The 23,770-nt window shown below is 44.2% G+C and overlaps 1 long non-coding RNA gene across 1 annotated transcript in view; it reads left to right on the forward strand.

Moving 5' to 3' along the window:
• LOC140428063 (uncharacterized) overlaps positions 1 to 23,770 on the forward strand; it is a 205,832-nt gene that overhangs the window by 75,820 nt on the left and 106,242 nt on the right. The window contains exon 2 of the long non-coding RNA XR_011948689.1: positions 5,054 to 5,117. This is a non-coding gene — a long non-coding RNA (uncharacterized lncRNA). The remainder of the gene's footprint in view (positions 1 to 5,053; positions 5,118 to 23,770) is intronic.

Genomic DNA, 23,770 nt, shown 5'->3' on the forward strand with positions numbered 1-23,770 from the left:
CAGTAGTGACTTTAACCTGATGTGCTTCTGATAAAGGTTTTGTTTTTAAGTCGAATGGATGTTAATAAGGAAAGCTTAAAGGTTTACTTAGTGTTGTAGTCTTTGGAGATTGTATTTGAATTAATGGTTGCTAAAATGTTCACTGTATGTTTTAAAAAGATTAACTTGAGTTCATAGAATAACCATTGTTTTGCTTTAAAAAAGACTTTTCCATTTCTGCTGTACCACACCTGTAGAGTGGGCCGTGTGCTCCCCATACCACGATCTATTAAAAGTTGTGGGTCAGGTGAACTCCATGATACACTTTGGGGTTCTCTAAACCCTGGCCCATAACACGAACAGAAAGACACCACACAGCTACAGTAATGTATGTATAACACTTAATGAATTCCCCCTTAGCTGTTCCAATTCAATAACAAAATCCAATTAAACCAAAACTCCTTTTCAAGGATGTGGCCCAGCACACTATTCTCGCTTGAATGGGACTGGTCCTTTTCCTGAATATCTGATCCAGTTCCAGACAGCAGATTCAAACTCCATCCGGAAAACAACTATGACTTTAAAGTAAATAAGGCAGTTAACCACACCCAATGTGCTTTTACTGGAACATCTTTTAAAATGAAAACAGAGAGAAACAGGCAAAACATTTCTTTTCACTTTCTGTAGTCCACAGCAGTCAAACTGAAACTCAAACCCCCTCTCACCTCACATGACAGGAGGCACAACATAAATTCATCCCAAGGAGGAGGAGACATGCTAAGGGGAGGACACGGCATCCCTATCTGACGAGGGAAATCAAGGACAGCATAAAAACAAAAGAAAAAGCATATAAAGTGGTGAGGATTAGTGGGAAGCCAGACGATTGGGAAGCCTTTAAAAAAGAGCAGAGGACAGCTAAAAAAAGCAATAAGTGGGGAGAAGATGAAATATGAGTGAAAACTAGCTAGTAATATAAAAGAAGATAGGAAGAGTTTTTTTCAATATATAAAAGGTAAAAGAGAGAGGCAAAAATAGACATTGGACCACTGGAAAATGTGGCAGGCGGTGTAATGATAGGAAACAAATAAATAGCAGAGGAACTGAATAGTTACTTTGCATCAGTCCTCACGGTGGAAGACACCAGTGGGATGCCACAGCTCCAGGAGAACCAGGGGGCAGAGGTGAGTTCAGTGGCCTTTACTATGGAGAAGGTTCTGGGGAAACTGAAGGGTCTGAAGGTGGATAAGTCACCTGGACCAGATGGACAACACCCCAGGATTCTAAAAAAGATAGCTGAGGAGATTGTGGAGGCATTGGTGGTGATCTTTCAGGAGTCACTGGAGGCAGGGAGGGTCCCAGAGGACTGAAAAGTGGCTAATGTAACACCGCTGTTTAAGAAGGGAGGGAGGCAGACGACGGGAAATTAAAGGCCGATTAGCCTGACTTTGGCCATTGCTAAGATTTTAGAGTCCATTATTAAAGATGAGATCGCTGAGTAGTTGGAAGTGCATGATATAGCGATATATCTTGCAAAGGCACATTTCGGCAAAGAGAATACTTCATTAGGTTTTCGTCTCATGATTTGTGGCATCTCAGACCCTTCAGGTGTCTTGTGATTTTATTGCAGACTGCATGTTATCATATTTCACATAAATTTTGTAGGCAAACTCAGAATGGTCGTAACCATTTTCTTTTTCTTAATTTTCTGACAAGTTGACAATATTCAGTTGTTTAACCTTTTAAAAATAGCACAAAATCATGAAGTTGTGGTGCAACATCCAAAGTTGTGAGTAGAAATTGAACATTCTGTCTGTAATTGCAAAATAACCAACTCAACTCCTGATTGAACACTAGAGGGAAAATGTCTAAATACTGCCATTTTTTAAATAAAGAAGAAAACATTAGGGGTCATGTGAAGTTTAACACAGTGACCAAAAACATGTTTGTCAAGTTTTGCTTTGTAAATAGAGGTTAAACATAAATCAGGTGTGGAAGCTTTTTCCTCTCATTTTTGCTGGGCAGAGCTCTGGGGTAAGTGAATCAGGAATGCAATAAACCTCAAATGAAAAGGTATTAGTGGGAGAATAGTGTAAAAAGAGACAAAGCTCACGTACAAATATCACATAACTCTTATCCTTTCTCACAAAGGGGAAAAGACAAAAGGTGTGACATTCTTTTAATGGGCTCCTTGTACTGTAAAATAACTCACCTACTCAACCTGGGAGTTCAACTGTTTACTGAATTTGCCAGATTACTGACACAGGACTTCATATTCCATGACAGATTCTTGATTGATACTAAAGTCCCTGGAGGAAAATATAACAACTGAATGAATAGCAAAAAAAAAAACTGACTTCTTCACTGTTATTGGAAGCTATCAATTATACCACCTTTATAAAAGGGTCATGATTTTTTTTTCATTCACTGTTTTTCTTCACGATTAATGTGATTTCTACCATTTTAATGTAAAGGAATCAACGGTAGATGAATTCTTTTTAAGATCACGGTCTCTGAAAAATCATAACTCCATCATCTCAAAATGTCACCCTCCAAAATCACAATGGTGACTTTGAGTTCCCCAACCTTGTTCTTGAGAAGAAGATCCAATATGACAGCAGTGTCCAGTTAATTATTAACAACGAGTTTGGATTTTTATACTGTCAAGCCAATTTTCAACAATTGCTATCGAAGACTCTATTGTTAGCCAAACGTCCTTCTATCCATGAGTAATTCTGTATGTTGGATATGCAGGTAAAAACAATTTGATTTCAGATCATATTTTAGGTTGCCCAGAATACACTGTTGCATCCAATGTGGAAGTGGTGAGAGCATTTAGCTGATCCGTGAAAGATTTTCGCAGCTTGTCGAAGGGCACCCACCCAGTCAAATAATTTGAAAAATGTAGCTTCCGTTTTAAATGTTCAGTGCTGACAATTGTTTAATCTCCATGATAAGCAGCTATAGTGTTAGGCCTGTGCTTCTCTAGTCAAGGTATCATAGCAGTTCATGTCTAAATGCAGCAAGGTCAAGATACTATTCAGGCTTGGGCTGACAAGTGGCAAGTTACATTTACCCTACACAAGTGCCAGGCAATGACCATCTCCAACAATAGAGGATCTAACCATCGCCCCATGACATCTAATGGCATTACCATCGCTGAATCCCCCACTATCAACATCCTGGGGGTTACCATTGAGCAGAAAATGAACTGGACTAACCATAAATATATTGTGGCAACTAGAGCAGGTCAAAGGCTAGGAATGTTTTGGCAAGTGAGACACTTCCTGACCCCCCCAAAGCCTGCCCGCGATTTACAAGGCACATATCAGGAGCATAATGTAATACTCTCCAATTGCCTGATGTGTGTAGCTCCAAAGACACACAAGAAGCTTGACAAAGCAGCCCACTTGATTCCTACCCATTCCACAAACATTCAATCCCTCCACTACCTATTAACAGTGGTAATCGTGTGTACCATCTCCAAGATTCACTGCAGAAACTCACCAGCGTTCCTTAGATAGCACCTTCTAAACCTCAGACCACTACCATGTAGAAGGAGAACAGCAGCAGATTCCTGGGAACACCACCACCAGGGACGTCCCCTCCAAGCCTCTCACCATCCTGATTTGGAAATATATTATCGTTACTTCACTGTCGCTGGGTCAAAATCCTGGAATTCCCTCTCTGACAGCACTCTGGGTGCACACACACCTCAGCGACAGCAGCAATTCAAGAATTCTGTTCACCACCACCTTCTGAAGGGAAACTAGGGATGGGCAACAAATGCTGACCCATCCAATGACACCCACATTCCGCAAATGAATAATTTAAAAAAAGTTGAATCAGTCTTGCAATAGGTACTGGTACACGTTCAGACGCTCCTGTAGAAAACAATGTAAATTAGGGCCAGGCAATTAAAACCAGGTCAGAGCTCTGTTTTTGCTGCTGCTTTGTTGATGGAAGAAGGTGGACTGTGTTCTTCAGCTTCATGGGGAAATATTGCAGGTTCTAACAATGTTTGGCAGGGAGTGGGTTGGTTCATGTGACATAACTCCCATCTCTTCCCCTTGGTTTGGACAGAGGACATTTTTGTGGTCACAGAGGGGTCAGGTACGAGCGTATAATGGAAACGATTTATTGTTAAAGCAAACTATTTACAGGTCACAATACAGGTTGCAGTCGGGACTTCTCTGCCTACGCTCCTATCAGGGCCAGTTTTTATGTCCGCAGTCAATTCCCCTGCTGATGGCCCCCCCCCCCCCCCTCCCCCCCGCCGCTCATTGTGGGGGGGAGCTCTTATTCCATGAGGCTTACAGGGAGGTTTATAACACACAAGTATTCCTGTCTGGTTTCTTGAGATCTTTAATGTTCATCCAGTAACACGTTTCAGATGGTTTCAGGGCCCCTTTGTCCTCACAGATGCATTGTCTTCATTGGCCATAGCTTTGCCATAGAAATGTAAAGGGTTTTTGTGCATTTCCTTGGAATATGATTTCTGCAGCCACAGGGAACCTTAATACCTCTTTTGAGATAATGAGATCCTTGCTGTGTTCTGAAGGCTGAAAATTCCTTTTGTGTGAATTGTAGCTCGCGAGGCTTTCAGTCAAATGGCCTTTGTCCATTTAAGGAAATAATACTTTATAAAGTAGCAAGGATGATATCGACATATACATATTTTTTTCTTCATATCTTCTGAGCATGATACTTGGTAAGGGAAGGGAGAGTGATATATGGACCACAGCCCACTCCACATTACACCCCATCTGGCAGAGGGCAGTAGAGCAGAGCTGCTGATTGGTCGTTGCGGGGGAAATTTGCATACGTCCGTTGTGGTCACCCTAACTTGAAGGTGGTTTGTGGAGGAGCTGTTGTCAAGTGACACTTAAACCCGAAACACTTCTTCAGTGTTTCCCTCCCTACCCCCTCCTCTAACAAAAAAAAACAACCGCTGTAAAGATCAAGAGGAAGGCTCGAGGGCAGGTAGAAGTAGAAAGAAGTTGAACCGTGATGTCACAGCCTGCAAATAATGGATTGGCTGGTGACTGGTAAATCGTTTTTTTTAATTTTCCCTCAGGTGTTATCGTGCGGGGCGCAGAGGTTGCTGAGTGAGTGCTTGCTGAGAGAGGAGTGAATAACAGGTAAGCTCATTCTTTTTCTTTTTTTATCTCGAGGGGATGGCAGGGAAGGTAGTGCAATGTTCCTTCTGTAGAATGTTCGAGGTGAGGGACGCCATCAGTGTCCCTGCAGATTTCATCTGTGGGAAGTGCACCCATCTCCAGCTCCTCAGAAACCGCGTTAGGGAACTGGAGCTGGAGCTGGATGAACTTCGGATCATTCGGGAGGCAGAAGTGGTCATAGATAGAAGCTTCAGGGATGTAGTTACTCCGAAGAATAAAGATAGATGGGTGACGGTGAGAGGGGCTGGGAGGAAGCAGTCAGTACAGGGATCCCCTGTGGTCATTCCCCTTAGTAACAAGTATACTGCTTTGGATAATGTTGGGGGGGGGCTTACCAGGGATAAGCCATGGGGTGCAGGTCTCTGGCACAGAGTCTGTCCCTGTTCCTCAGAAGGGAAGGGGGGGAGAGGAGTAGACCATTAGCCATTGGAGACTCCATAGTTAGGGGGATAGATAGGAGATTCTGGGGGAACGAGAGAGACCCGTGGTTGGTGTGTTGCCTCCCAGGTGCCAGGGTGCGTGATGTCTTGGATCGTGATTTCAGGATGCTTAAGGGGGAAGGGGAGCAGCCCCAAGTCATGGTCCACATAGGTAATAACGACATAGGTAGGAAAAGGGACAGGGATGTAAGGCATGAATTCAAGGAGCTAGGGTGGAAACATAGATCTAGGACAAACAGAGTTATTATCTCTGGGTTGTTACCTGTGCCACGTGCTAGCGAGACGAGGAATAGGAAGAGAGAGGAGTTGAACATGTGGCTACAGGGATGGTGCAGGAGGGAGGGTTCCGATTTCTGGATAATTGGGGCTCATTCTGGGGTCGGTGGGACCTCTACAAACGGGATGGTCTACACCTGGACCAGAGGGGTACCAATATCCTGGGGGGGAAATTTGCTAATGCTCTTCGAGAGGGTTTAAACTAGTTCAGCAGGGGCTTGGGAACCTAAATTGTAGCTCCAGTATACAGGAGGTTGAGAGTAGTGAGGTCATGAGTAAGGTTTCAAAGTTGCAGGAGTGTACCGGCAGGCAGGAAGGTGGTTTAAAGTGTGTCTTCTTCAATGCCAGGAGCATCCGGAATAAGGTGGGTGAACTTGCGACATGGGTTGGTTCCTGCGACTTCGATGTTGTGGACATTTCGGAGACATGGATAGAGCAGGGACAGGAATGGTTGTTGCAGGTGCCAGGGTTTAGATATTTCAGTAAGCTCAGGGAAGGTGGTAAAAGAGGGGGAGGGGTGGCATTGTTAGTCAAGGACAGTATTACAGTGGCAGAAAGGATGTTTGATGAGGACTCGTCTACTGAGGTAGTATGGGCTGAGGTTAGAAACAGGAAAGGAGAGGTCACCCTGTTAGGGGTTTTCTATAGGCCTCCGAAAAGTTCCAGAGATGTAGAGGAAAGGATTGCAAAGATGATTCTGGATAGGAGCGAATGCAACAGGGTAGTTGTTATGGGGGACTTTAACTTTCCAAATATTGACTGAAAACACTATAGTTCGAGTACTTTAGATGGGTCTGTTTTTTGTCCAATGTGTACAGGAGGGTTTCCTGACACAGTATGTAGATAGGCCAACGAGAGGCGAGGCCATATTGGATTTGGTACTGGGTAATGAACCAGGACAGGTGTTAGATTTGGAGATAGGTGAGCACTTTGGTGATAGTGAACACAATTCGATTACGTTTACTTTAGTGATGGAAAGGGATAGGTATATACCGCAGGGCAAGAGTTATATCTGGGGGGAAAGGCAATTATGATGCGATGAGGCAAGACTTAGGATGCCTCGGATGGAGAGGAAAACTGCAGGAGATGGGCACAATGGAAATGTGGAGCTTGTTCAAGGAACAGCTACTGCGTGTCCTTGATAAGTATGTACCTGTCAGGCAGGGAGGAAGTGGACAAGCAAGGGAACCGTGGTTTACTAAAGCAGTCAAAACACTTGTCAAGAGGAAGAAGGAGGCTTATGTAAAGATGAGACATGAAGGTTCAGTTAGGGCGCTCGAGAGTTACAAGTTAGCTAGGAAGGACCTAAAGAGAGCTAAGAAGAGCCAGGAGGGGACATGAGAAGTATTTGGCAGGTAGGATCAAGGATAACCCTAAAGCTTTCTATAGATATGTCAGGAATAAAAGAATGACTAGGGTAAGAGTAGGGCCAGTCAAGGACAGTAGTGGGAAGTTGTGCTTAGAGTCCGAGGAGATAGGAGAGGTGCTAAATGAATATTTTTTGTCAGTATTCGCACAGGAAAAAGACAATGTTGTCGAGGAGAATACTGAGATTCAGGCTACTAGACTAGAAGGGCTTGAGGTTCATAAGGAGGAGGTGATATCAATTCTGGAAAGTGTGAAAATAGATAAGTCCCCTGGGCCGGATGGGATTTATCCTAGGATTCTTTGGGAAGCTAGGGAGGAGATTGCTGAGCCTTTGGCTTTGATCTTTAAGTCATCTTTGTCTACAGGAATAGTGCCAGAAGACTGGAGGATAGCAAATGTTATCCCCTTGTTCAAGAAGGGGAGTAGAGAGAGCCCCGGTAACTATAGACCAGTGAGCCTTACTTCTGTTGTGGGCAAAATCTTGGAAAGGTTTATAAGAGATCGGATGTGTAATCATCTGGAAAGAAATAATTTGATTAGAGATAGTCAACACGGTTTTGCGAAGGGTAGGTCGTGCCTCACACACCTTATTGAGTTCTTTGAGAAGGTGACCAAACAGGTGGATGAGGGTAAAGCAGTTGATGTGGTGTATATGGATTTCAGTGAAGCGTATGATAAGTTCCCCACGGTAGGCTACTGCAGAAAATATGGAGGCATGGGATTCAGGGTGATTTAGCAGTTTGGATCAGGAATTGGCTAGCTGGAAGAAGACAAAGGGTGGTGGTTGATGGGAAATGTTCAGACTGGAGTCCAGTTACTAGTGGTGTACCACAAGGATCTGTTTTGGGGCCACTGTTGTTTGTCATTTTTATTAATGACCTGGATGGGTGAGTAAATTTGCAGATGGCACTAAAGTCGGTGGAGTTGTGGACAGTGCGGAAGGATGTTACAAGTTACAGACGGACATAGATAAGTTGCAGCGCTGGGCTGAGAGGTGGCAAATGGAATTTAATGCAGAAAAGTGTGAAGTGATTCATTTTGGAAGGAATAACAGGAAGACAGAGTACCGGGCTAATGGTAAGATTCTTGGCAGTGTGGATGAGCAGAGAGATCTCGGTGTCCATGTACATAGATCCCTGAAAATTGCCACCCAGGTTGAGAGGGTTGTTAAGAAGGCGTACGGTGTGTTAGCTTTTATTGGTAGAGGGATTGAGTTTCGGAGCCATGAGGTCATGTTGCAGCTGCACAAAGCTCTGGTGCGGCCGCATTTGGAGTATTGCGTGCAATTCTGGTCGCCGCATTATAGGAAGGATGTGGAAGTATTGGAAAGGGTGCAGAGGAGATTTACCAGGATGTTGGCTGGTATGGAGGGAAGATCTTATGAGGAAAGGCTGCGGGACTTGAGGCTGTATTCATTAGAGAGAAGAAGGTTAAGAGGTGACTTAATTGAGGCATACAAGATGATCAGAGGATTGGATAGGGTGGACAGTGAGAGCCTTTTTCCTCGGATGGTGATGTCTAGCACGAGGGGACATACCTTTAAATTGAGGGGAGATAGATATAAGACAGATGTCAGAGGTAAGTTCGTTACTCAGAGAGTAGTAAGGGCGTGAAATGCCCTGCCTGCAACAGTAATGGACTCGCCAACACTAAGGGCATTCAAATGGTCATTGGATAGACATATGGACAATAAGGGAATAGTGTAGATGGGCTTTGGAGTGGTTTCACAGGTTGGCGCAACATCGAGGGCCGAAGGGCCTGTTCTGCGCTGTAATGTTCTATGTTCTACCTCCAAGCTCCCACTTACTGTATTGATGACTTTGTTTCTGAAAAAGTGTACTTGTTGTCAGGACTTATGCCACCAATACAAGTTTGGGCACCTTTATGATCCCCAATTTATCCGTGTTACTTAGATACAGCTCATCTGACTGGGATGTTACCTCTGGCTCATGCATGTTCTATGAAAGCCCTGTGATATGGGAACTCATGTCATAAGGAATTCCTTTCCACATCCCTGCCTCCTCCTATGTCAATGTTCTTATTTTGGATAAGTAGAGGTGTTCCTCCTCCCCGACACAATTGTCTATGTTTTTTCATGCAAGGCTAGAATCTGCCATATCCAAGTCACAGTTTCCAGCCAGACTAGTATACTTCAGTCAAACAGCACAGAACTGCAGAATGGCAATAGATTTTCATGGTCATTATTTGGCACTGAATTTTGATTAAAAGACTGAAGTAGAATCATTATCACTGTAGAGACATATAACTTTTGAAAAAGAAAGGAATCCCCGCCATGCCAACAGAAATAAAACCACTGGCCAAGATTTCAGTTTTTAAAACTTTTACTGTAATAAACTAACTAAAATCAACATAATCCAATTGGTAAGGCTGTTCCTTTTTACATTTCAGGAGTTTAAATTAATCTAGAATTGTGCAGTGAAGATAAACAAGGGCTGCCCCACCCACCCACATAACTGGTTGGCAGTTAAGTGTCAGTCACCTGAATCTACTTTGATCTAAAAGTAGGTGGGGGGGGGTGGGGGAGTCAACTCAGGCCAATTTAAAAGAGCAACTTGTAACTGAGTTTTCCCAGTGAGCCAGAGAAGACACAGCCAGAGTGAGACAGCAAAGAGTGAGTTTGGGAATTTGAAGCTAGGTGGGAATTCGAAGCTGGGTGGGGAGGAGGTGCTTTTTTACCCTGGTAAGTGACTGGTAAGTCGTTTTTCTTTTCATTGTCTAATTTATTTATTTATTTTTTCTTTTGTTTCTCGGAATTGTAGCTGTATAAGTTAACCTAAGGTTTAAGACATGGCAGGAGATCCCAGACCCATGTCATGCTCCTCGTGTGTGATGTGGGAGCTCAAAGACACGTCCACTGTCCCGGGCTCCTTCACATGCAAAAAGTGTGTCCAGTTGCAGCTCCTGTTAGACGACTTGATGTCTCTGGAGCTGCGGATGGACTCACTTTGGAGCATCCGCAATGCTGAGGATGTCGTGGATAGCACGTTTAGTGTGTTGGTCACACCCGCTAAACGTGAAAGTGAAGGTTTCTGAGGGAGATAGAAAATGGGTGACCAAAAGACAGAGCAAGAGTAGGAAGGCAGTGCAGGTGTCCCCTGCGGCAATCTCCCTGCAAAACAGATATACCGCTTTGGATACTGTTGAGGGAGATGGCTCACCAGGGGAAGGCAGCAGCAACCAGGTTCATGGCACCGTGGCTGGCTTTGCTGCACAGCAGGGCAGGAAGAAGAATGGCAGGGCTATAGTGATAGGGGACTCAATCGTAAGGGGAATAGACAGGCGGTTCTGCGGACGCAATTGAGACTCCAGGATGGTATGTTGCCTCCCTGGTGCAAAGGTCAAGCATATTTCGGAGAGGCTGCAGGACATTCTGGGGGGGAAGGTGAACAGCCAGCTGTCGAGGTGCACATAGGCACCAACTATATAGGTAAAAAACGGGACAAGGTCCTACAAGCTGAATTCAGGGAGTTAGGAGTTAAACTAAAAAGTAGGACCTCAAAGGTAATAATCTCAGGATTGCTACCAGTGCCACGAGCTAGTCAGAGTAGGAATGTCAGGATAGATAGGATGAATGCGTGGCTCGAGAGATGATGCAAGAGGGAGAGATTCAAATTCCTGGGGCATTGGAATCGGTTCTGGGGAGGTGGACCAGTACAAACCGGACGGTCTGCACCTGGGCAGGACTGGAACCGATGTCCTGGGGGGGTGTTTGCTCGGGCTGTTGTGGAGGGTTTAAACTAATGTGGCAGGGGGATGGGAAGCGATGCAGGAAGTTGGAAGGTAGTAAAACAGGGACAGAAACAAAAGGCAGTAAGGGGGAAAGTGCAAGGCAGAGAAGCCATAGTCAAAAATCAAAAAGGGCGACAGTACAAGGTACTGTGACTGAGGGGAGCTCAGTGAATAGGCCCAGTAATACTAAAAGGAATAAAACGGGAAGTAAAACCATAAATGGTAAGCAACGTGGCAGGTTGTTACATGAAGATATGGGTTCAACGACAAGGAAAATTAGGAGAAAAGTTAAGAGGAAATATAACTTAGGAGAGGTTACTGATCGAGGTGTTAAGATTCAAAACAGAAGTATAAAAGCCAACATAAGTGTACTTTACCTGAATGCTCGTAGTATTCAGAATAAGGTAAGAGAGGTGGTGTAGCTCTGTTATTTCAGGATGACATCCGGGCAATAGTAAGGGATGACATCGGTGCTATGGAGGATAAGGTTGAATCCATTTGGGTGGAAATCAGGAATAGTAAGGCGACAAAGTCACTGATAGGAGTAGTCTATAGACCACCAAATAGTAACATTATGGTGGGGCAGGCAATAAACAAAGAAATAACTGGTGCATGTAGAAATGGTACAGCAGTTATCATGGGGAATTTTAATCTACATGTCAATTGGTTTAACCAGGTCGGTCAAGGCAGCTTTGAGGAGGAGTTTATAGAATGTATCTGCGATAGTTTCCTCGAACAGTATGTAATGGAACCTACAAGGGAACAAGCGGTCCTAGATCTGGCCCTGTGTAATGAGACAGGATTGATTGATGATCTCGTGGTTGGGGATCCTCTCGGAAGGAGCAATCACAATATGGTGGGATTTAAAATACAGGTGGGGGTGGGAGGGTGGAATCAAACACTAGTGTTTTGTGCTTAGACAGGGGAGATTGCAATGAGATGAGAGAGGAACTGGCTGGGGTGGACTGGGTGGTGGGGTAGTTGAGGAACGGTGGAGAACCTTCCGGGCGATTTTTCACAGTGCTTAGCAGAGGTTTGTGCCAATGGTGAGGAAGGATGGTAGAAAGAGGGAAAATCGACCGTGGATATCTAAGGAAATAAGGGAGAGTATCAAATTGAAGGAAAAAGCATACAAAGTGGCAAAGATTAGTGGGAGACTAGAGGACTGGGAAATCTTTAGGGGGCAACAGAAAGCTACTAAAAAAGCTATAAAGAAGAGTAAGATAGATTATGAGAGTAAACTTGCTCAGAATATAAAAACAGATAGTAAAAGTTTCTACAAATACATATAACAAAAAAGAGTGGCTCAGGTAAATATTGGTCCTTTAGAGGATGAGAAGGGAGATTTAATAATGGGAGATGAGGAAATGGCTGAGGAACTGAACAGGTTTTTTGGGTCGGCCTTCACAGTGGAAGACACAAATAACATGCCAGTGACTGATGGAAATGAGGCTATGACAGGAGAGGACCTTGAAATGATTGTTATCACGAAGGAGGTAGTGATGGGCAAGCTAATGGGGCTAAAAGTAGACAAGTCTCCTGGCCCTGATGGAATGCATCCCAGAGTGCTAAAGGAGATGGCTAGGGAAATTGCAAATGCACTAGTAATAATTTACCAAAATTCACTAGACCCTGGGGTGGTCCCGGCAGATTGGAAAATAGCAAACGTGACACCACTGTTTAAAAAAGGAGGTAGGCAGAAAGCGGGTAATTATAGGCCAGTGAGCTTAACTTTGGTAGTAGGGAAGATGCTGGAATCTATCATCAAGGAAGAAATAGCAAGGCAAGGATGGAAACTGTCCCATTGGGCAGACGCAGCATGGGTTCACAAAGGGTAGGTCGTGCCTAACTAATTTAGTGGAATTTTTTGAGGGCATTACCAGTGCGGTAGATAACGGGGAGCCAATGGATGTGGTATATCTGGATTTCCAGAAAGCCTTTGACAAGGTGCCACACAAAAGGTTGCTGCATAAGATAAAGATGCATGGCATTAAGGGTAAAGTAGTAGCATGGAGAGAGGATTGGTTAATTAATAGAAAGCAAAGAGTGGGGATTAATGGGTGTTTCTCTGGTTGGCATTCAGTAGCTAGTGGTGTCCCTCACGGATCAGTGTTGGGCCCACAATTGTTCACAATTTACATGGATGATTTGGAGTTGGGGACCAAGGGCAATGTGTCCAAGTTTGTAGAAGACACTAAGATGAGTGGTAAAGCAAAAAGTGCAGAGGATACTGAAAGTCTGCAGAGGGATTTGGATAGGTTAAGTGAATGGGCTAGGGTCTGGCAGATGGAATACAATGTTGACAAACGTGAGGTTATCCATTTTGCTGGGAATAACAGCAAAAGAGATTATTATTTAAATGATAAAATATTAAAACATGCTGCTGTGCAGAGAGACCTGGGTGCGCTAGTGCATGAGTCGCAAAAAGTTGGTTTTCAGGTGTAACAGGTGATTAAGAAGGCAAATGGAATTTTGTCCTTAATTGCTAGAGGGATGGAGTTTAAGACTAGGGAGGTTATGCTGCAATTGTATAAGGTGTTAGTGAGCCCACACCTGGAGTATTGTGTTCAGTTTTGGTCTCCTTACCTGAGAAAGGACGTACTGGTGCTGGAGAGTGTGCAGAGGAGATTCACTAGGTTAATCCCAGAGCTGAAGGGGTTGGATTACGAGGAGAGATTGAGTAGACTGGGACTGTACTCGTCAGAATTTAGAAGAATGAGGGGGGATCTTACAGAAACATATAAAATTATGAAGGGAATGGATAGGATAGAAGCGGGCAGGTTGTTTCCACTGGCAGATGAAAGCAGAACGAGGGGGCATAGCCTCAAAATAAGGGGAAGTAGATTTAGGACTGAGTTTAGGAGGAACTTCTTCACCCAAAGGGTTGGGAATCTATGGAATTCCTTGCCCAGTGAAGCAGTTGAGGCTCCTTCATTCAATGTTTTTAAGATAAAGATAGATAGTTTTTTGAAGAATAAAGGGATTAAGGGTTATGGTGTTCGGGCCGGAAAGTGGAGCTGAGTCCACAAAAGATCACCCATTATCTCATTGAATGGCGGAGCAGGCTCGAGGGGCCAGATGGCCTACTCATGTTCCTAGTTCTTATGTTCTTAGAATTCAAGCATTAATTAACAGGTGACCGAGAGTTCAAATAAAAGGTGAATTTTACTTTAAATAGTTGATGGAACAAAGCTACATCTCACATAATAATCTTTATTAGTTTTACAAATAGACTTACATTAACACTGCATGAAGTTACCGTGAAAATCCCCTAGTCACCACACTCCGGCACCTGTTCGGGTACACAGAGGGAGAATTCAGAATGTCCAATTCACCTAACAAGCACGTCTTTCGGGACTTGTGGGAGGAAACCGGAGCAAACCCACGCAGACAAGGGGAGAACGTGCAGACTCTGCACAGACAGTGACCCAAGCCAGGAATTGAACCCCGGTCCCTGGCACTGTGAAGCAACTCTGCTAACCACTGTGCTACGTGCCGATAAGTATTCACATTACTTCTTGCACAAAAGTGGATCTCTTTCCAACTCAGCCTTCATTTTGTAGGATCTCTCACTCCCCCACCCAAGGTGCCCATCGATAAACGCTCTCTAAATGGTTCATGATGGCACAGAATTACCTGAGATTCTCTTCTCCAATCCTTGTTTCTTCCCTCACTCTTTCTGTCTTCGGCGACAGGGAACATGGCATATTGCAAAATATGGCAGTTAGTGCTCCAATTTTCTTATAGGGAACTCGTGAAATATGCTGATAACTTCAAGGTGTGTTATTGAGTAGTCAATTGGAAATTGAAGTAACTTTTTTCATGTAGTGCTGTTAACTTGGGTGTCTGCGAATTAATTGGGCCAAAGAGCCCAATAATGGAGGAGCCCAGAACATCAATGCAAAGGCTGAACCATTTGTAACCATCTTCAGCTAGAATTATCGAGTGGATAAATTATCTTGGCCTGCTCCTAAGGCCCTCGTATCACAGGTGCCAGTCTTCTGCCAATTTGATTGACTTCACATGATATCAAGAAATGCTGAACGTAGTGGATACGGCAAAGGCTATGGGCCCTGACAGTGTTCCAGCAATAGTAGTCAAAATTTGTGTTCCAAAATGGGTTGTGCCCCTGGCCAAGCTGTTCCAGCACAGTTACAACAATGGCATCTACCTGGCAATATGAAAAATGTCTTGCCCAGAAAAAGCTGGCCAAATTCAACCCAGCCAATTACTGCCCCATCTGTCTATTCTTAGAAAATGATGGAAGGTGTCAAGAGAGTGATATTAAGTGGCACTTACTCAGCAATAACCTGATCAATGATGTTTAGTTTGGGTCCCCCCAGGGCCACTCAGCTCCTGACCTCATTACAGCCGTGTTACAAAAAGAGCTGAACACAGTAGGGGAGTCACTGCTCTTGACATCAAGGTAGAATGGGACCAAGAATGGCATCAAGAAGCCTAAAAAAATTGAAGTCAATTGGAATCAGGAAAAAGTCTCTATGCATTGGAGTCATATCCAGCACAAAGGAGTATGGTTGTTGGAAGTCAATCATCTCAGTTCCAGGACATCACTGCAGTGGTTTCTCAAGGTAGTGTTCTCGGTCCAATCATCTTCCATTACTTCATCAGTGACCTTCCCTCCATCGTAAGATCAGACATGGTGATGTTCATTAATGATTTAGCACCATGTTCAGTCCCATTTGAGACTTTTGAGATACTGAAGCAATTAGCATCCGTGTGGTGCAAGACTTGGACAGCATTCAGGCTTGGGCTGAAAAGTGGCGATTAACATCCACAGCATACAAGTGCCAGACAATAACCACCTTCAGTGAGAGAGAATTTAACCATCTCCCATCGACGTTTAATGTCATTACCATCACAGAATCCCCCACTATCAACATCCTAGGGTTACCATTGACCAGAAACTGAACTGGACCAGCCATTTAAATATTGTGGCTACCAGAACAAGTCAGAGGCTGGGAATTCTGTTGCAAGCAGGGTAGCACATGATAGGCAGGCGGCAGGGTGGCACAGTGGTTAGCACTACTGCCAAACAACGCCAGGGCCCCGGGTTCAAATACTGTTTGGGTGACTGTGTGGAGTTTGCTCTTTCTCGACAGTCATCAAATGTGGCCAACACTTTGTGACTGTATCAATGACATAATCAAAGAGTACAAAAATCATATTATTTCCCTGGTCTGTTTTTAAAATTGATAAATTACTGTACAATACCCAACCAATTGGATGGAGTTGGCTTTGTCAGTAATTACTACTCAGGGTTCAAAATTAATCTTTAATTTATCATTAGAAATGTGAAATCAATAATAGAAAAGTAATGATAATGCTAAGTACAGTTGCGATTTGCAAATGCTCACTGAGGATTGCTCAATTATAAACAACATGCTGGAGATAACAACAAATGCACTTTGACGATTACACAAGGCACTTTGATGTGAGATCATTTCGAAGGTCTGCTGTGTTCTTACATATTATATGGAGGAGCAATGGGATCCCCTTGAATGATGGATGCCATGGCTCCACATGAACCCTGTCCTGGCATACAGTTGACCCACTTCTCAGGTGGAACTATTTCCAAGATATTTGGATTACCACAATTATTATTGTGGCAGTCCCAATGTTCACCATTATTGATGTACACATCAGCCAGCAAGCTCAACAGAGGAGATACACCGTGAGTTGCAGATCTTCAGAACTGCTGTTTGATTTGCTGTTTGCCTCATGGCATTAGCCTCCGCATTATTTTTAAGAACTTGCTGAATTATTACATTATTTGCCTTTAAAGGCAATGCACAAAGTTGGGCTCAAAAATAATTAACGGAAATATCCCATTTATGTTGTTATAATTGTTAATGCAATGCCAATCAATCTTGCCGGTCTATAAAGGGAACAACTTAAACTGTTGACTCACATTCTTTGCCTGTATTAAATACATTGTTGAGATTTTAAAACATTTTAATTTAAATTTATATTATTTTCCCTTTATTGTCACTTGTCTCTCTTTCTTAATCCTTCCTTCTCTGTCACCGGAACTTTCCAGCACCGCCACAGTGGGTTTTCCTGTGGCGGATGCGGCAATCCATTCAAATCCCCTTTGACTTCAGTGGGACCGAATGATCCTTCCAGCAAGAGGACCTGGAAAATTCTACCCTGAGTTTTTCCTCTGAATCTGATTTAACATTGAAGTCACCTACTTTAATTCACCCCCTTTCTCAATCCTCATATCTCATTGGTTAAGGAATTGCACTGTTAGTCCGATTGTTCACTAAATATGCCAGATGCACTGTTGAGCTTGCCGTGCATTGATCAACTCACACTCCCAGCAAGTTATGGTGTGAATTATCTTCAAGCTGAAGCATGCAGGGGAAAGTCTAGCTCAGGACGCATGCCTTGAGGTGCCCTACTTCCTCATGATTTGGCCCAATGTGATTCAGTGTTGGAAGTTCTGTGTCAACACCGGTCTCAGGGAAGCCATCACCAATAACATTGGTGCAGCAAATTACAGGCTAATATCGGCAACTCAAAATAAAAACATGTATCAAATTCTTGTGGGAGATGAAAGGAACACACAAAATGATTTTGGAAAGCTGCTTAGTTGTCAGTGAACGATTGTAGTACATATAAAGATCTTGATGGCAAATTCTATTTGCCTTCTGTGCACTTCCTTATTTCTGCATCTTTTGCAATTTCAAATAAATGTATAAATAACTTCATTGAAATAATGGACAAAGGAACATCATTCAAACACATGAAGTGTTCAGACATTCAGATTGCAAAATGCCATTCTGAATCTCTGTGACAAACAGTAGGTTTGTGTGAGCTGATGACAAATTGTTAAAACTAACAGGAAAATGACAGCAAATGGAGATGACTCAACTCTGGCAAGAAGCATGAGCATTGTGGCAAGGTCTTCCAAATGGTGAAAACATTGTCTGAGTCCTTGTGAAAAATGAGTGTCGCGTCTGCGTGAGAAACAAAAGCTTTGTGGTAGGTTCTTGAACAAGTGACAGTTCCTGTGAATTCTAAGAAAGTAGCGTTGTTGCAAGTCAGACTGAACTGTGAGTCATTGCAAGAAGTGAACACAACACGCTGAAACAAAGGCATTCCAATGAATCACAAAACAAAAAAAGTTTTGCAATGAGTCATTGAGATGGTCGCCCAGCTCTAGATAATATCAGTATTGAGAGAAGGGACCAAACCAAAACAATATGTGGAGCCAAAGGAAGGACCCTTTCAATGAAAGATCATACATAGGCAACAGAAACAGGGCAAATAGTCAGTAAGAACATCACTGCATACAGAAGGAATATATGAAGAATTGTGCGATTTAAATTATATTTTCCATCAACCAATATAATACTAATCTTTATTATTGCCACAAGTAGGCTTACATTAACACTGCAATGAAGTTACTGTGAAAATCCCCTAGTCGCCACATTCTGGATCCTGTTCAGGTACACAGAGTGAGAATTCAGAATGTCTAATTCACCTAACAGCACATCTTTCGGGCCTTGTGGGAGGAAACCCAGGGAGAACATGCAGACTCCGCACAGACAGTGACCCAAGTTGGGAATTGAACCTGGGACCCTGGCGCTGTGAAGCAACAGTGCTAACCACTGTGCTACCGTGCCGCCTATATCACAAGTTATGATTACAGTCACGTGTAGGATATGGATAACAACCCTTAGGTTTCCATTAATTGAAATTTAGCCATAACATTCGAGTAAGACATGATGGCAAGTGCTGTAACATTCATTTGCTGATGAACCTAGGATCCAAATGATGAAAACATTGTCTGAGTCCTTGTGAAAAATGAGTGTTGCGTCTGTGTGAGAAACAAAAGCTTTGTGGAGGGCTGTAAAAATAATAAGAGGGTCATTATATTAGATGATTTCAATTTTCCCAAAATGAATTGGGATAGCCATCACATTAAGGGCTTAGATGGAGTGGAGTTCTTAAAGCGTATACAGCAGAACTTTTTAGTTCAATATGTAGAGGGTCCAACAAGTGATGGTGCAATGCTGGATCTTGTTCTGGGGAATGAAGCCGGACGGGTGGGTGATGTGATTGTAGGGGAGCATTTTAGTGACAGCGACCACAACATGGTGCAATTTAAATTTGTTATGGACAAAGAAATATACAAGTTGCCAAAAAAGGTTTTGGATTGGGAGAGAGTAGATTTTAACAAAATATCGAATCTGGGACCCTGGAGCTGTGAAGCAACTGCGCTAACCACTGTGCTACCATGCCGCCCCTTGTGCTTGTATATATGGACCAGTGCACTGACTTCAAGCAGTCGCGTATGAGCTCTTCTGTTGCCTCGGACCAGCGTTGCACGATCTTCTTGACCAGATACTCATGCTTAAGTTTCTGCTTGTATGCCGGGAGAAGGAGCAACTTCTTATAGTATGAATTTCCGAAGGGTGATCTTGGGATTGATTGGTAGGTGCCCTTGATGTTTGTGTAACAGTGGTCAATGATGTTGGTGCTTCTGGTATGACAGGAGATGGTGGAAATTTGGCAGTACATTCTAGAGATTGAAGTCCCAGGCCATGATGAACAAGGCCTCTGGGTATTCTGTTTCACTGTTATTAATAGCGGTGTACAATTCATCAAGCACCTTCCTCACTTCCACCTGGGGTGGGATGTAGACCGCCGTGATGATGGCAGAAGTGAACTCCCGTGAAAGGGAGTATGTGCAGCACTTCACAGTCAGGTATTCCAGGTTCGGAGGGCGGTAGTTCACCAGGGTCACCACGTCTGAGCACCAGGAGGAGTAGACGAGGAGTTAAACCCCTCAACCCTTCGCTTTGCCCAATGATGCCATGCAGTCCATCCAGTGTATTGAGAAGCCGTCAGGTTCTGTGGTGCAGTCCGGTGAGGCAGGAATGAGCCATGTCTCTGTGAAACAGCACACAGCGGTCTCTTACTTCCCTCTGAGAGGCACGTCTTGTGTAAGCTCATCCAGCTTGATTTCGATCACTTAGACATTTATCAGAAGTATGCTGGAGAGAGGGGACTTGAAGCCCCAATGTTTTACTCCCACCTGCAGACCGCCGTGTTTCCCTTGCTTCCTCGGTTGGCAGCTGTTTCTGGATGGTCCCGGGACCTGATGGGAGGAGTCTGACCTTGCGGAAGGTAAGTGATCGGGTCTGGCGGGGTCTCGGCATTGGTTTCGATTTCAGGGTCACTTCCGGTGGGGTCCTTGGCACTGGCTGTGATTTCAGGGTCGCCGAGGGGGGCATGTTTGCGATCCGATCGGGCCCTGGTGTTCCACGGGGACGGGCCTACCTTTCGGCGCGTTCGGATCCTCGCGTGGGGTCTCTGCCATTTTGGGGTCTTTAGTTTGGGTTTAGGTCACCGGCAGGGGCTTCCTGGGTCAGGTTGGGTCGGGTCTCGTGTTCGGTTGCAGCATTGGTGGTCTGGTCAGGGGTTCCTGAAATCGGGCCTTGAAATTGACCTGGTCGGGCCTTCACGTGGTTTCTCCTTCTTTCCTCAATCTGCTGGTAAGTCGTGGCGCTGGGCGGCCCCCTCTGGCTTGGGTCGGGCAGGGTCTCATAGTCAGGAGCTGGATCGGGTGCTCCGGAGTCACTTCCCAGGCCAGGTTGGCGCTCCGAGAGGCGAGTCGTGCTCTTCGCGAGGTCGGGGTCAGATGTCCGGGTCGGGCCTTATCCGCCTCCAGGTCGATACCAGGGTCGGGTCGTTGGGGGAGTTCTCGCGTGTCTGGTCGGGTCATGTGGCCGGTCCACGGACGTCGAAGGATCTTCAGAACTGCAACAGAACATAAAAGAGAAAGGTTAGAGATAGTGTTAAAATTAAAATTTAAAAGGTCAGTACGGTTATAAGAGATGTAGGAAGATGATCTGTGGGAGAGAGCCCGCAGAGAGTCACTATGCTCCGCCGGCATCTTGGAACTGAGAGAATAGCAAGACCAAGGCCACAATGGGAGTTACATGTGACCCGGACTTCGGTCTAGTGATGGCGAATAATTGAACCTTGCATTAAAAAGGCATTGTGACACTAATCTGAGCACTGGTGCTGCATTGATGTTGTTAACATTCTCCACATCTTCCTCCATCCTCTTTGTAGTGATATCATGGTTGTGTTGTAATTCACTGACTGCCCACCAAGAGTCTCATTATTATATAAGTGAATGTTAGAGTCAGGTGACCTCAGACTGACTGGAGAGCTGGAAGAGAGAAGTTGCTTGTGCATGATCATGCTGTTATTCATCTGTTGTTTTGTATATAGTTGACCCACAGTTACTGTTCATAAATAGTTTATAGCTTTAGCTACAAGTTCTTGCAATATAAATCAGGCCATCTGACAAGAACATTATACTCTTGAAATCATCCAAAGAGGATCTGATTTGTGTGCTTCCTTCCTCCAGCAGCTCCAAGACTTTCTGCTGAGCAATGTCACACAGAATGCAGAACACCACAGTTATCCAGGTTGATATGACTGAAGGTACTTGCAGGTGGTGGTGTTCCCATGCATCTGCTGCCCTCATACTTCTGGCTAATAGATATCACAGGTTTTGAAGGTGCTGTTGAAGAAGACTTGAAGAGTTGATGTAGTGCATCTTGTGTGTGGTATTTAATGCTGCCACTGTTATTGGTGGTAGAGAATTGAATTTACAATGGTGGATTGTGTGCTAATCAAGTGGCCTTTTTGTCCTGGATAGTGTTAAGCTTTTTGAATGTTTTTGAAACACACTCACCCAGCCAAGTGGAGATTATTCCATCACACTCTGGACTTGTGCCTTGTAGCTGAACGGCAGGCTTTGGGAGTCAGGAGATGAATTCCTCACCACAGGATTCCTAGCCTCTGACATGCGCTTGAAGCTATATTATTTATACGGCTATTCCAGTTCAGTTTCTGGGCAACGGTAAACCCAGGATGTTGACAGTGGAGGATTCAGTGATGGTAATACCAATGAACGTCAAGGGGAGATGGTTAGATTCTCACTTGTTGGAAGTGATCATTGCCTTGCCTTGCCATTGTTGGGCTTGAATGTTACTTGCCACTTAGCAGCCTGAATATTATCTCGGCCTTACTGCACTTGGCATGGACTGCTTCAGTATCTTAAGAGCTACAAATGCTGCTTAACACTTCACAATCATCAATGAAACTCCCCACCATTGACTTTATGATGGAGTGATGCTCATTGATGAAACAGCTGAAGATGCTTGGGTCTAGAACGTTATTCCAAGTAACCCCTGTAGCGATGACATGGGACTGAGATGATTGATCTTCAAGAAGCACATCCATCTTCCTTTTTGATAGGCATGACTCCAAAAAGTGGAGAGTTTTCACCCTGATTCCCATTGACTGGAATTTTGATGGGGCTACTTGATGTCACACTCGCTCATATGCAGCCTTGATATCAAGGGCAGTCAATCCCATCATACATCTGGAGTTCAGCCCTTTGCGCATGTTTGGACCAAGACCAAAATGAGGTCAGAACTTAATGGTACACCAGGGATGTACTTCTCAGGCTGTACAAAGCCCCATTTGGAGTATTGTGAGTAGATTTGGGCCCCGTATCTAAGGAAGGATGTACTGGCCTTGGAAAGGGACGAGAGAAGGTTCACAAGAATGACCCCTGGAATGAAGAACTTGTCGTATGAGGAACGGTTGAGAACTCTGGGTCTGTACTCATTGGAGTTTAGAACAATGAGGGGGGATCTTATTGAAACTTACAGGATACTGCGAGGCCTGGATAGAGTGGATGTGGAGAGGATGTTTCCACTTGCAGGAAAAACTGGAACCAGAGGACACCATCTCAGACTAAAGGGACGATCCTTTAAAACTGAGATGAGGAGGAATTCCTTCAGCCAGAGGTGGTAAATCTGTGGAACTCTTTACCGCAGAAGGCTATGGAGGCCAAATCACTAAGTGTCTTTAAGATAGAGATAGATAGGTTCTTGATTAATAAGGGGATCAGGAGTTATGGGGAGAAGGTAGGAGAATGGGGATAAGAAAATGTCAGCCATGATTGAATGGCGGAGCAGATCCAATGGGCCGAGAGGCATAATTCTGCTCCTCTGTCTTCTGGTCTTATAGTCTTAATGATCTTGGCAGAATCCGAATTGGGTGTGTGATTAGGTTATTGTTGTGTAGCTGCAGGTTGATAACACTGTCGACCACACCTTCTATCACTATGCTGATGTTCATGAGTAGACTGAGCAGTAATTAGCCGGGTTGGACTTGTCCTGCATTTTGTGGATAGGACATATGTGAGCAGTTTTCCATATTTTTGGGTAGATGCCAGTGTTATATATGTACTGATGTGGAGATGCCGGCATTGGACTGGGGTGGGCACAGTAAGAAGTATTACAACACCAGGTTAAAGTCCAACAGGTTTGTTTCAAATCACCAGCTTTCCGAGCGCAGCTCCTTCATCAGGTGAGTGAAGAGGTGGGTTCCAGAAACACATGTGAAACTCACGTCTTCACTCACCTGATGAAGGAACTGCACTCCGCAAGCTAGTGATTTGAAACAAACCTGTTGTATTTTAACCTGATGTTGTAAGACTTCTTACTGTATCTGTACTGGAACAACCTGTTTAGAGATGCGGCTAGATCTGGAGCACAAGTTTTCTGTACTATTGCTGGAATATAGTCAGGACCATAGCCTTTTCAGTATCCAGTGCATCCAACTGTTCTTGGTACCACATAGAGTAAATAGAATTGGATGAAGACTGGCAACTGGGGCCCTCAGGAGAAGGCCGAGATAGATCAGATAAGTTAATCCCAGTTG

This window comes from Scyliorhinus torazame, chromosome 8 (assembly GCF_047496885.1).
Source record: "Scyliorhinus torazame isolate Kashiwa2021f chromosome 8, sScyTor2.1, whole genome shotgun sequence".
In the NCBI taxonomy this organism is placed as follows: domain Eukaryota; kingdom Metazoa; phylum Chordata; class Chondrichthyes; order Carcharhiniformes; family Scyliorhinidae; genus Scyliorhinus; species Scyliorhinus torazame.